Below are 13,641 nucleotides of genomic sequence, written 5' to 3'. Positions count from 1 at the left end.
CCAGGTGGATTTACCTTTCCTAAGAGCTCCAAATTCTTTTCTTCCTCCCAAATCTCCCCCTCCCCCCCCCCCAGACCCAGAATCAGTGGGGTTGGGGTATTTTTCTGCTGTGGCAGCTGCTTCCACTCTGGAGTCCCCATGTGGGGGAAACAGGACCCAAATCAGGATGGGAAAAGAAGGGGGAAGGGGCAGCTTTTGAAAGTGCTTTTCTATCCTCAGTAGAGCTTGGGGGTGTGAGAGTTTTTCAATCCTTTCTATAAATTGGGTTCCTTTGCATTTTAAAAACTGTATATAGCAGAGAGATTTACAATTATGTATCTGCTTACACACACATATATAGGGAATACATATGTTTTTTATATATTACCTATTTACACTTATATGTCTAAGCAGATATTAGGTATATTTACACTCGTACATAATATCTGCTTAGACTTACTATGGAACACAGTAAGTGTAGATAGCTTTATCTCATCTGACTTTTTTCTATTTTAAATTCCTTCATATATATAATCTTTTTTAAATTTTAAACTCCTTTAATTTTTTAATTTATATCTATACAAGTTCTTTTTGTTTTTTAAAACCCTACCTATCTCTATTGAGATTTCTTTCATATTCTAAAATGCTTTACATGATATAGTAGATATAGGTTTTATTTTGAAGTCCTTTTATTTCTAAATTAATATTATTTTTTATATATGTAAAGAGATTTTTCTCTATTTCTATGCCTTACACCCCTATTTACAGTCTGTAATATTTTTTAACCCCCTCATGAATTTTCATGCATTTTTAGGCTGTGACCTCCCATTTTGGGGGGGAACCCCCCTGTGACTCCCCCACTCACCTGCTTCTCCACTGCATCATTGGCCCCACAGTGACACTAACAACAAGACATCTAAAACACAAAAATCCCAAACTATATTTCAGCATATTAAAAAAATAGTACAGAAGAAAATGGAGGAATTCAGTCAGAATAAAGGATAGTGTAGTAGTTGAGCCATAGGTGGATTCTAGGTAAGTGGGTCGTCTCAAAATACAACACATCCTTTAAAAGCTAGCCTGATTTCAGCAGTTAAAATCTGTATTAGGACTAATTAATATGATTTTGAACTGATTCTTTGCATAAGAGTAAACACTCTTGCTGGTGTTGGAAAATGTCTCATCCCTTCCTTACAGCGCTGCTGCGGGGAGATAACCCCGTGAGGCTGCAGGGCAAAGTTGCACTGTAATCAGAATCTACACTTATAGATCTACTACTACAGCTACAGCCTTTGCAGTGCTGCTGCTGCACATCTTGCTTCCGCAATAAAACTGAAAGTGAAGTGTCAAACTTTCAAGAGTAAAATAACATATAAAGAACAAATCTCAGTAGTTCACTTTACGCTAAAAAGGTGTGCATGTTTGTACATATCCAGTAAAGATGCTATACAAGTGTTTGATTTTTCTTTTGCATTAATTTAACTTGCACGGATATTAATGCACACTATTGGATTATCTATCTCCAAAAAACAGTTATCATTTGACAAGGGGGCAGCAAAAGCAATACAGAACAAGTGATGTTCCGCTCGCTCGCCCCCAGTCTAACACTAGATGTAGTGGCCAGCATCACCTGTGGCACCTAGAAAACCAGAGACAAAGTGACCATTGTGCATCAAAGCGGTCACCTGCTCACAAACAACTTGATGGCTCAAAAATAACCACCGCTACCATCTGGTGTTGCACCTTGCCCCAACACTCGGGGATGGACACCCTGCTATGCATGTGATTTCCTGAGTTGTTTTGCACCTTCAGAACACAATGTTAACTGTTCCCTCCATTGTTGGGTGCCGACCGACCTTCTTCAGGTGCTCCACTCGCCATCTTCCTTCAGTGTCAACTCCCTGCTGTGCACCCGCAGCAACAAAATAAAAGCTAAGTCAACCAGATACTGACAAATACCCTAACAAACAGTAAACTGTCCCCATTCTGACTTCTTCGCTCCACTACCCTTGTCGATCTGTGCGTCACACTCTGATACGCCATGCTAAGTCAGCTACATCAGCAAGTTCACAAAATAGAAAAAAAAAAAGTAGTACCCTTAAGTACACACCTGTCCTTCCCCCCATCCCAATAGCCACATCCCAGACTCGCTCTTTCCCCCAGCAGGCTAACATGGCTCTGCTCACCTCCCTTGCCGCAGCTCTGGGGTCAGCAGATGCATCGAGTGCCTGCTTGTATACTCAGTCCACCTCTGATGTCACAGGAACCATAACCTTCACTGCCAGGCCCACCTCGGGAAAATGTGGAGAGGCACAGATGTTATAATAATACTCCTCCTAAAAGAGAGAGCCCACCATGCAAAACAGACTAACAACTCCCTTTGTCTGAGTTAACTGGGCAACAGAGACCCCAAAAGCAAAAAACCCAAATGAGCCATCAGAGCCCACAATGCCATCCGCTCACCTTTGCTGTCATGCCTCACTTGACTGTCCTGCTTAGCCTAGACCTATTTACTTGAACTGTAAGAATAAGTCAAACTACCCACTGACACACAAAAATTAGTTACTGCCAGACGACTCAAATACAGGCAGAGACCAACAGAGCTCAAAAAGTCAGGCCAGCAAACTCCAAAAGAGGTACGGGTAGCAAATGACCTTGGCTGGTGTAACGACAGACTGTTCCTTTATGGATAAATAACTCCCTAAATGACTTCATGAACTGCAGCATGGAGAACACCTTGGTAGACAGCCAGCTCAAACAGGAGTGCCAACATAAACAGGACGTGAGACTGGCCTGCCGGAACCTGCTTGCATACAGAATACTACTCTTAGCTAACGCTGCATTATAAAGTCTTAAGCCAAAACTGCAGAGTAGTTACAGGAGACCTGAGTACAGATGGATGGTGAATATCACCTGATGGTCACAAAAGCTCATGGAGACAGGCACATCATAGTGTCATGGACACCCCTCAGACCCAAACGCTTGATGAGAGATGCTTCTTGCCAAAATACAAGCCTGATGAGGAAAAGCCAAAGGTGATGCGGGGGGAACTATTAAAATCTCAGTACAGGAGCATGCATTACTTCAGATAGTGGGATGGTTCTGCCAGGTCGGTCCAACCTGAGCACCTGGTTCTAATGCTTGTCCAGTTTCTGTGATCTCTCTCACGGCCTCCCACATCATAGACACCTCCCCTGCCTGGGACCATGTTTTGCATGTCCCAGCCCCTCCCTGACCCCTCAATGAAAATCAAACACAACTCATAAGGACTCTACTTCATTACCTTGCATCCAAATCACTAACAAAGCCCCTTAGACAATTACAGCGGACCTCGGCCGATGGAAAAACCATGACCACGTATCACAGCGACTCAAGACATCTAAAATGGACACCTTATGACTACAGAAACTGGAGCTAAACACACAATAGATGAACAAGAGAATATAACTGCCATCACCGATACTAGCGTAAACCTCACTGGAGACTTAAGGGAAAAGGCAAAAAGGGAATCGCAGAAAAAGCATGTGCACCTGGGACTGCAATAAGAGACAGACACCTGGCTGGAGATTGTCACGAGCACAAAGAACACACATCCCCTTCTCCAACAAGTTCCAGGGAAGACAGCGACACAAGCCTGCACTGGAAACAACTGACTAGTCAATGCCTTTAAGTGACAACGACTGTGAAACCCAGATGGACCATGAAGAGATGGATGCAAAAATTAAGTCAAGGAATGAAGCACACAAAAGGCACAAAAGAGCGGAGGCCTCAGAGTTCCGGAGCATACATTTTAATGTACTTTAACATACCTCATGCATCCTGAGATGAGACTCATCTGACACTCAGCCCTGCACATTGCAGTGCGGAGGCTGGACAGTTTACGCCACGACTCTCATGACTTTATCATGACCTCACGCTGGCTGCCGAGAGACCAAAACAGAATAGGCCTCACCGACACCCAAATCCAAGGGCAAAAACCCCTCTGAGAAAGACTGAGGAGCCCCCTCCCTTTCCCAACCATCCTGCGGTCTGAAAACTTTAGAAACCCCTTCTCTTCTCCTGAATGGTCACGGAAGGAACCCCAGCCCTTCCCAACAGTTCCTGCCCTGTACTGGTAGGCCTGGAGCCCCTGACTCTGCCACTCCTCGGGAGCTGCCCTTCTGAGCTGTGTCCTGCATTCTGAGGGCACCTCCTGTCTTCCAGCTTCCCACAGTCTCCAGGCTCTGCTACAGGCCCACAAGATAACTGACATCCTGATGCTGTAATCCATGAGTGGCCTGCCACAGCTGTAAAGGTTCTAGGGACAACACAGTACTCTGCAGGTGACCGGGAAAGGTGCAAAAGCCTTCATCTATTTTTACCTGCAAAACTCTCTGTGTGGTTTTTGTTGTGCTTTGCAATTTATTTTTGTTTTAGCTACTTAGGTGTTTAATTTGGCTGGTTCATTCAGCTTCCAATATATTTCCTGTATTTCCATGGTTTTTTTCATGCTTTCTGTCCATTGGGACTCAGCTAGCTCTGTTAAGGGGATTCAGTTGGAGAGGCTGCCGAGGTGACTTTGAACCATCTGTGATTCACAGTAAATAATTTGATTTTGCAACCAGAGATATTTTTGAGAAGGGGTTCTTATGGGATATAATTCTGCTTTGTCATTCAGTCCTATCCTGAATGTAGCTCTAGTCAAAATTAGGTAGCATGGGTGGTCTTGCTAGAAATTAAGTGTAACCCCACAGCATTCGTTTTGGGGTTTTTTTTTGTGGTTTGTTTGTTTTTTTTTTTAATAGGAAAGTAAAGCACATAATTTTGGGTAGTAATACTGTTACTGCATTTAATAAGCTGCTTTCCTACCACACTTAGTAGGACATCTATCTTTTTCTACTACATCCCAGAAAAATGAAGTTTAATTCCCTACCCAGTCACGTTGCTGATGCAATAGATGTAGTAAAAGAGCTGGTATTGCCATTTCCACTTGTCATGGTTTTGGCTGGGAGGGAGTTAGTTTTCTTCAGTGTAGCTAGTGTGGTGTGTTTTGGATTTAGTGTGAGAATGGTGCGGATGGTACACTGATGTTTTCATTGTTGCTACGTAGGCGCTAAGTGGTGCGAAGTGATGCTTATACTGGCCAGGGATTTTTCCCACTTCCCTTGCTGGAAAGTACAAGAGAGCCCACCTGCACTCTGCTAGCAGAAAACTACAACTCCTGCCACGTTGCAAGGCACAACTAGCCAGCAGCCCAGGGACGGAAAAACACAACTCCCATGAAGCCTGGCAAAACAAGAGGGCCTTATGGCGACTCAGTGCCAGAAGACTACGGGTCCCAGCACGCCCTGCGGATATGTCTGCCTGGAAGTTGAGTGACAGAAGACTTCGCTTCCCAGCAGGGGGCCACAGCGTTCTGGGAGCTTTAACCCTATCTGGACACCACCCTAGGGCTACCTTTCTCCAGGGATTCACCCACCACGGCACGTCCACAATCTGACACGAATTGCTCTGCAGCACTACTACAGCCCCTCGACACCCTCTGCCTGGGCAGCCCTGCATGCCTGGGAGCAGCATCCGCATGGCCCCAGTGCGCCACCTTCCCCCACCGCAGCTCCGAGCCACCCACCAACCAGATGCATCTCTCCTGTCCTCGAGCATCACCCTGGTGGGATGCCCGGGCATGTGCAGGGCCTGCAGCCCTACGCACAGACCTCCGCCATTCCCCACTGACCTTCTCCACAACTCCAGCCACAGTCTCAGTTCTGGTCAGTGATGCTCAGCAGAGGAGGCTCCACAGGCCCCTCCAGCAGACCCTCCGTGAGCAGCATAGCCTTCCACCCTCAGCCACAACACCTCCCACCTGCCATGTCACCTGCAGCTGTAGCCCATGGGAATCAGAGCCACTGCCATTAGGCCCACTGGGGCCAGCTGGGGCTACCTAGGTAGCTGAGGTGTGCTAGGCTCTCTGGGGCACACCAAAAAGCACCTGGAAAACTCCTGAGATGGGAGAAAGCTGAATGGAAAGCTTTGTGGCATACTGCAAGACAAACCTATGGCCCAAGGGCACATAGAAAAGCACACAGTGGCCTTGGGGGCAACCCAAAATGCAGATTGAGGGCTTCGGAGGCTCTAGAGAACACCAAAAGGGAAATAAAGCATGCTGCAAGGATCTACATGGCTGATAGGAAGCTGAGAGCAGACGCAACCCTGTCCCCATAGAAACCCACCTCTCTCAGTGCCACACACATAGGCCTTAGAGCTCCAGGCACACTGGGGTCATCTCAGGTTGCCACAACACAAGGACAGCCTACAGACCTCACAGGGTCTACAGGCCTGGAGGGTCCCTGGTTACCCCACAGTGATGGGAAATACCACCAGGAGCCCTGAGCAGTCATGGCAATGCAAAGAAAATCCCCCACAACCGTGTGAATGGCACTGGGGCTCTCTAGGAATCCCCAGGGACCTCAAACAGGTCCAAGAGACCTAGGCATCAGCTCCCACCCCTTCAGACGCAATGGATACCTCCTTCTCTTAGAAAGTGTCAGAAGACAGTTCCCATCAAGTCTAAAGGGACTGCAGGAACCACAGCCAAGAGTCCAAAGAAAAATGCAATTGTTTATTATTTAATGCACATAAGAAAAGCCACCTGGCAGCAAGTCTACAGTGGGGCTCAATGTTAATACACGCCCTCTTCTCTTGTAAGACCTTAAGAGTCATTACCAGACCAGCATTCATTAATCCAGTGGGAAAGCGCTGACTCCTGCTGCTGCCCTTAAAATAGCAAGTCACTGAGAAGCTGCCAGCCTCCCTCTGCTTTTTCCTTCAGGAATGGGATTCAGATCTTTTGTTTGAGAGGAAAAGTCTGCTCTCACATGTCTGCTTCTGCCCCACCCCTAAGGCTAGAGCCCTGCAAGAAACTTTCACAGCTTAGTCACCTGCCATTCCAGCAGTCTAACTGAAGAGGTCGCACTTCCACTGTATCAAACCTTGGAACTCACTGGTCAATGGGGATTTGAAGTTTACAGGTGAGGTTAGATTTTAAAACCTGCGCCCAGATCAGTAAATGAGTAAACTGCAAACCCTGACTGGTAAATAATGAGCCCCACAAAATAAAGTAATAAGCCACCACTCCTGAGTGAGAAGCCTTCACAAACAAACTGTAAGTGAAAAATACTGAACCTTCTGTTTTTAAACATAGTTTAAAGCACATAAGTAGAATCCATTTACAGATCCAAAGCTACCTCACGAATTCAGTACTGAGGCACAGTCAACACCTGCTGCAAGGTCATAGGCTCCCCTTTCCACCAAATCTGTCTACACTCCTCATCCTTAGCTGCACAGGGGTCTTGTTCTCACCCTGATTCCCTGATGGCCTACCCAGTGCTCCACTCCCTTACCTTCAGCCACCTCCAGCACATACACCTGCATACATCTTTGTGTTCTGATTTTGGCCAGCACTCTTACCAACTTCCTGGCACCTTCTCTCTCCCTCAGAGTCATTGATCCCTACACTGGTTCCCTGCCCTGGTAAGCAAGGTCAGATTTTTTTCTTCTGCTTAGAAGAAATGACAGCCCAGTGTTACATGGCCAACTCATTATGAGAAAGCACACATGCAGAGCACATCGCAGGACACCCTGCTGCATAAAAGGACTGCTGAAATCTTGCACCTCAGTGCCATTGAGACTGTTCTAGTGAGGCAATGGTTTTATATAGATACTACATGTAACATGTTAACCAAAAGTGATGGCCATCCCAACTGAGCACTTAGAACAAAAAGTGTCCTCATCATGCCAAATTGTGCCAGCATTAGAAGTTTACCGCCTCACCTTTCTCTGGACTCCTATAGCAGCATTATGTGGCTCAGTAGAAGTTATTTCTGTACACATACATCAGGACATTCAAAACTGCTGTGTTTGTCAGGGTGGCTGTTAACTTGTTGTTGTTAACTGTTGTGTGCACACATGCTCCATCACTAAGCATGCAGAAAAAAATTCCACGTGCCCCAAAAGCAGCAATTTAGGGACAGACCTGCCACCAGGCACCATACATTCATTTCGTGTTTTATTTGTTTGGAAAAGGTGCTCACAAGTGTTAATTCATTGTTTTGAACTACTTCCTAAAAAGAATACATTATTAAAAATTCATATGCTAATTATGCTTTGAAGAATGAAGCTGATTGAGAAATGCATAGAATAATTCAACCTGGGAAGCACCAGAAAGACATGGACCTATTGGAGAGGGTCCAGGGGAGGCCGCAAAAATGATCTGAGGGCTGGAACACCTCTCCTATGAAGAAAGGCTGAGGCAGCTGGGGTTGTTCAGCCTGGAGAAAAGGCGGCTCCAGGGAGACCTTACTGCAGCCTTTCAGTACTTAAAGGGGGCTTATAAGAAAGATGGGGACGAACTTGTTAGTAGGGCCTGTCGCAACAGGACAAGGGGTAATGGTTTTAAACTAAAAGAGGGCAGATTCAGACTAGATATAACAAAGACATTTTTTACATTGAGTGCAGTGAAACACTGGCACAGGCTGCCCAGAGAGGTTGTGGATGCCCCATCCCTAGAAACATCCCAGGTCAGGTTGGATGGGGCTCTGAGCAACCTGATCTAGTTGAAGATGTCCCTGCTCACTGCAGGGGTGTTGGACGAGATGGCCTCTAAAGGTCCCTCCCAACCCAAACTATTCTATGATTTTATGATTGTAACTGACAGCAGACCAAACAGTAAACAGCCACCAAATGATGATGCTAACATCATTTATTTGTTTGGAAAAGGTGCTCACAAGTGATAATTCATTGTTTTGAACTACTTCCAAATGTCAACAGGCATCACCAAAGTTCTTTGGCATTCGAAAAAACACAAATTGTTTTCCTCCTTCCCCAGCCATGCTACAGATTTGTCAGTGAAAACAGGAGGATGAAAGTTTACTGCCTGTACCCAACCTTTTTTAAAAATAATGTTTCCATACAACACCTTGTACAGTGGTGTTCTGTGTCACAGTTAGGGCTTCCATACACCATAGCACTACCAAAGCTTCTAAGCACAGAACCAGGGCTCTATACAGAGCTGTTACCTCTTCAAGAGCTGTTCCCTTCACAGACACTACCTGCAAAATAGAGTAAAACAGTTTATTTTTAACCTTCCCCCCACCCCTTTCTCTAACTTTGCGCCCTGCTACTACAGGAGGACTTGTTGTAGCACCACTGTCAGCAATATTAGCTCCTCGGTTTGGAAGTCTTATGACAGGGCTCTAAAGCACCATGGCTGGCTTGGGGAAGACAAACAGCAATACCACATTTTGAATTACTAGATCATTTTGCTATAAATTGCTGAAAACTCAAACTTTAAAAACACATAGATAACCTGTCATATCAAATTAAAATATGATTAAAAAAATCCTGGTCTTCCTACTAATTTTCACCTGGTAGCAAATCTTTATCATTATATGCAGAGCTATCGTTATGTATATATGCAGTTCAACATCGAGAAAAGCTTCTATGAATGCCCTCATGTTTTCTCCACTGCATGATAAGAACATGCTTAATGCACTGAGATCTAGTACCCTGCACAAAATGAAGAAATTAAAGAAAAATCTGAAGTTTTCATTCCCTTTTCCATTTTCTAGGATTAAAATTCACAGCTTTCACCTAAAAATCAAGACTCTGAATACAATTTTTCTTTACAGAAACTGGACTAATATTTAGCATTGTCCATGTGCAGTAAGCACATATGTATACAGTTCACCACTCAGCAGTTCTGCCTGAAATAGAACCAGTTATTAGTTCGTCCATTACAAATGTTTAAATCATCTAGCAGAAGGAATTCAGAGAAATCCAGGTAAATTCTTAAGTGCTACAGATTAAATTCATACCCTACAATAACAGCAGCCCTATTTTACTTTGTAACAGTTTAGGTGGTGCATAAACCCTGTGCAGGCTTGTCTTCCTTTACCCCAAAATGGATTCCATCATTCAGGGTAAGCTTTCATTACAGGACAGCTAGAACATCTGGCAACACATCACAGGAAGTTGTAGCAAATGTGGTAAGATCATACAGCACTTCATATCTGGAGCAATTTAAAAGGGGGGGGGGGAAATGCCTCCACTGCAGAGGGACCACCTGCAATCACAGTTTTGTTTAACTCGCACACTCTTTTTTCCAGTTTTGTCCTTCACACTGCACTTAGAAACCTAGCTAAGGCTTAGATTGTCACCTTTCAGAAACCATATGGGAATTCAGCAGCCAATTTTTCATTATGCTTTCAAATACATAGAGATAGCCAGGTCTGTTCACATATCCTCACTGCTGCCAGAAGGCAGACTCTTGTTTAAAGATAGCCTTTCCAATCCAAGTTTCTTCCACTGGACTTCTTTCAGGTGTTGAAAAGACCTATATAATGCCAAGTGTGTTCCAAAAGGCACTGAGCAATTTTGACTCTCAGATGCACCCAGCTGGTGCACACAAGTGTGCAGATGAAGGGACAATAAAAGCCCTTTTTGTCCTACCTAGCCCCATTAGAGATAGATGGGTATCACAGACTCCAATGCACAGTGAAGGTTTTTTAGTGTTGCTTTGTGCCTTTCCCAGATACTGGAAGCAGCTTGGCTAGTACTCCTTAAAACAAGAATCTAGAAGCATGGAGTTTGCACAGTGCCTCACAGAGCATTCTTGGCTCTTCTGGCTGTTGCCAACTGACAGCAGGAATGAACCATGAAAAGCAGTGTCAAGAAATAGAAGTAATAAACTTCTAGATTTAAGTCGTGCTCTTTTACGTTACACTCCAAAGATATGCATTCCAACACTTGTCTCCAGGCACCCAGGGTCAGGGGAAGAGGGGATGACAAAAAAAACCTCAAACAAACCCAAAAAACAACCAGGAGCCTTAGTCTCAGATTCCTAAAGGAAAGCAGAGGAACCCAAACTGCATAACTTGACATGATTGTTTTCATACTCAAGACTAGACCTAGTTACAATGTCACTTAAGCATCTTTAACACAGGTACTTCCTAGTGAGAACATCCAAGTTGGTTTTGTTTCTAAACGTAACGGTGGCAGCATACAGACACTAGTCTCTACACCTATTAGCACCATCTCTGAGAAAGCCAAACTGCTGGGTTACAGGAGCATGACACATGCTGCTCTCTCTAAAGTTGAGACATTATTAGAACTCTCTAAAGCCTGCACAAAAGAACTTTGAGCATAATTCTTTCATCTACTACCACTTGGCTATGCCTGCCCTCAAAAGCAATCGTACGCTACCACTGTCCTCAAGGAAAACTGCAAAACCCCTGTCACTTCCTCTCCTGCCAGTCACTGCAGTCAGGTAGAGCAACTTTCCTTCTCCTCTCTTAGAATTGCATCAGCCCCTACTAGAAAAGGCATAAAATGTAGCCCTAAGAAAAACCCCATGGAACACCTTTCTTTCTGTCTAGCATTCCTGCTTCAGAAAAGGAAGCACGTTCCCTGCTTCTGAGCATTTGTCTCCTTCAGACAAAAGAGCTTATAAAACCCAACTTGCAAGAATACCGTGTGGTTTGATATGTCTAATGGAACCTAGCTGCATTTATATGCTGTCAAATTCTGTTTAGGCAAAAGAACATCCTCTGGTAGATCAAGAAACAAAATGGCAAAATGTGTAGCTAGCTGATTGGACGAAGCATTCAGTTTTGAATATATCTTCTATCTTACTGTACTCATTTCAGGTAGAGCCAGTTCTGTTCTCTTCTGGAGCTGATTTCTGTTAAAAAAATATTTTAAAATTATTTTTATATATATATAATTTTATAAAACCATCCACCTTCTTTGATGACTATTGGCAAAACCTTAGCTGTGCTGACAAAATTCTGTTATCACAGCTTGACCATCTAAATTATTTGATGCACGACAGACACCCGTGCAATGGGGAAATAAATGGTTATTACAACTCCCAGTATCACCACCACCACATCAAGCAAATGGATTCCAAATCCATTACGGCAATGGTTGTTCAATTACCAGCCCCAGTGGCACAGGACACAGGCAGTGCAGGATCCTCATGGAAAAAGTCTGGACCTGGAGGCCAAGGAGCACCAGGAGACTGCTCAATAACACCTTCGGTGACAGCAACTTAAGCTGGAAACACCTGTACTGTGAAAAAGGAAGAAAGTCTTGAGGTAAGAAAGTGCAAGTGGACAGGGAACAATTCTGGGGCAGATCCTTCGTTGCTGAGGATACCACCTGAGAGCAGGGATGCTATCATAGGGAGACAGAGGTAGGCTGTAGTGACATGTAGTGTGATTATCAGCCATATGACTACCTAAGATTATGACTTGTCAGCCAAGTGCAGAAAAGAGGAACTGAGGGTGAGTTTGGACAGGCTTTTTGGAAATGCTGGGAAAGCTATACGGGTCTCTATTTGTGTAGATACAAACAGGTGGATAAAAAGGGGCGAGTTTCTAGAAGGAAAGCTTAGTCTGTTACAAAAACCAACCAACCAACAACAGAAAGCCCCACCAAACTGTCAGAGAGGCCTTAGTCTTCAATTTCACATTTTGGCTGAGGCTTCCCTGACAGTTTCTCTTTGGGTTTTGTTTTTTTTTTTTTTTAATGCTCTCAGTACCAAACGCAGGACCAGAAATGCAGAGTGACCACGCATGGCTAGAAAAATGAAGTGAGGAAGGGGGATTCAGAATCACTAGGAACTGTGGGAATCTTTAAAAACAGAAAGACCCAATAAAGGAGCCATGCCCTTCATCATAAGCCACATGCAGTCAGGATGCTGACATTTAGAAAAAAAAAAAAACCAAAAACAGCATGGGAGAGTTTAACCGAAGAATCACGGAAAAGCCAACAAGTGTTAAAAAAACACATGGTTTGAGGTGATATGCACAAACCTTTGTATTTTCCTAAGTAAGTCATAGAACAGCATTCATCAAAACACAACAGTCCAATGTCCTTGCAAGAGCAATTAAATCCAGATATCTGCTACAGTGGGGCATAGCTTCAAAAAGGAAGTTAACAAACTTCATTTTTAAATAAAGAGAAAGTAGCAGTGCAGCTAGAAAAGTAAAAGTATTTTCTAGTGACAGGAAAACTGTTTAAATACATGGTATCAGCAATTGTGCTTTGTTGCCTGTTAGGAAAGGCTAAGAAACAATCCAAAATAAATATTCCCTCAAAAAGTGGAAGTTATGCTGAAATGCAGAAAATAGACATGGTCACAAACTGGCATTTTAAAACACAGTATGGCAGGTCAGAAATATGGCTTGGGGAAAATAACTTTAAGACAGGAGAACCAATGGCTCCTTTCTCAGCCGTATTGGGGACTGAGACTATCTGAGAGTTCATAAGCCCATCTGATGGTCAAAACATAAGGAGGGCACCAAAAGTGATTTTTGTACCCATTTTGTTTCAGACAAACTTGGAAAAGTTCCCGCACCAAAAATTTCCTTTACAGGAGTTGCATTACAGAATATTTTAAACTGAAGAGTCTGTAGGATAGATTACAGAAGGGATTAAACCATCAAAATGCATAACAACAAGTCATTACACCATACGGTATCCCTTCAAATACTCGACTTGAGGATGAAATAACAAGCATAATAGCTGTGCTGTTCTACCTTGGTACCAGGGCCTGGATGCTACCATATATAACATGATTTTTTATAAAGGTTTCAGAAAACTTCAGGCTTATAAATCCCTATG

Source organism: Phalacrocorax aristotelis, chromosome 8 (assembly GCF_949628215.1).
Source record: "Phalacrocorax aristotelis chromosome 8, bGulAri2.1, whole genome shotgun sequence".
Classification (NCBI taxonomy): domain Eukaryota; kingdom Metazoa; phylum Chordata; class Aves; order Suliformes; family Phalacrocoracidae; genus Phalacrocorax; species Phalacrocorax aristotelis.
This window is presented reverse-complemented; position numbering follows the sequence as displayed.